We start from the raw sequence: 933 nt of genomic DNA, 5'->3' as shown, positions 1-933 counted from the left end.
AAAAAAAAAAAAAAGTTTAAGTTGGGCCCTAACTTCAGGGGATGAAGTGAAGCATGATTTGAAGGGAAGCCTAGGTGGTTTGGGGTGACAGGAGTGTGCTGAGAATCAAGGGCAGATAATGAAAAGGGACCATGGAGCTAAGGTGCAATTGGAGTGGCCACACTGCATCTTTATTCACTTGATCTCATCCGTTGAAGTTTCTTCATAAATGGGCCAAGTGGGGGTTGGGACATGAGGTTGTAACTTAAATTTCATCATTCCCTGGTGGAAAAACATTTGCCTCTGAAGTCAAAATTCTCACAACCCCTAAAGTTGTAATGGCCTCCATGGCCTAAGTCAGAAACAACATTTCTGCAGTTAGAAAAAAACATCAGCAGACCACTGGAGTGGCTCTCAGAATGCTGAAAATAGAGAGCCAGCCTTCTGACAAATATTTCTTCAATCCCTACTAGGTGCCACACACTGGGAAGACAATAACTCAGGCAAAGCAGTCCCTGCTTTTGTGGGGCTGCTGTTCTAACTGCCAAGATAAACAAGAATAATTGGCACTTACTGTAAATAAGATAGTAGTTTGGCTAGCGTTGCTGGGGCTGGGGTGGGGGTATGAGACATAAGTTTGAGCTGGTACTAGAGCAAAAAGAAGCCAGATACACAAAGCTCTGGATTGCCAAGTGTGAGGTGGCCAGTGAGACACGTCAATGACAGATTCAGAGCAGGGAGGAATCATTTCACAGGGTCACTCTGGTCTTAAGATCTCAATTCAATTTGCCCAGTGAAGGATTCAGGGGCAGGCTGTGGGCCTAGAAAAGAATTAGACCCTGGGGTCGCTACCAGTCACGGGTGATTATAGACTTAACGGGTACAGCCGTGATACTCATTTTCTTCTGCTAATATATTGAACATCTCATGTTTTTCTTTTTTTTTTTTTTTTTT

This window comes from Otolemur garnettii, unplaced genomic scaffold (genome assembly GCF_000181295.1).
Source record: "Otolemur garnettii isolate 467f Iridium unplaced genomic scaffold, OtoGar3 scaffold00153, whole genome shotgun sequence".
NCBI lineage: Eukaryota > Metazoa > Chordata > Mammalia > Primates > Galagidae > Otolemur > Otolemur garnettii.
The sequence above is the reverse complement of the archived record's forward strand: the minus strand, read 5'-3'. Positions refer to the sequence as shown.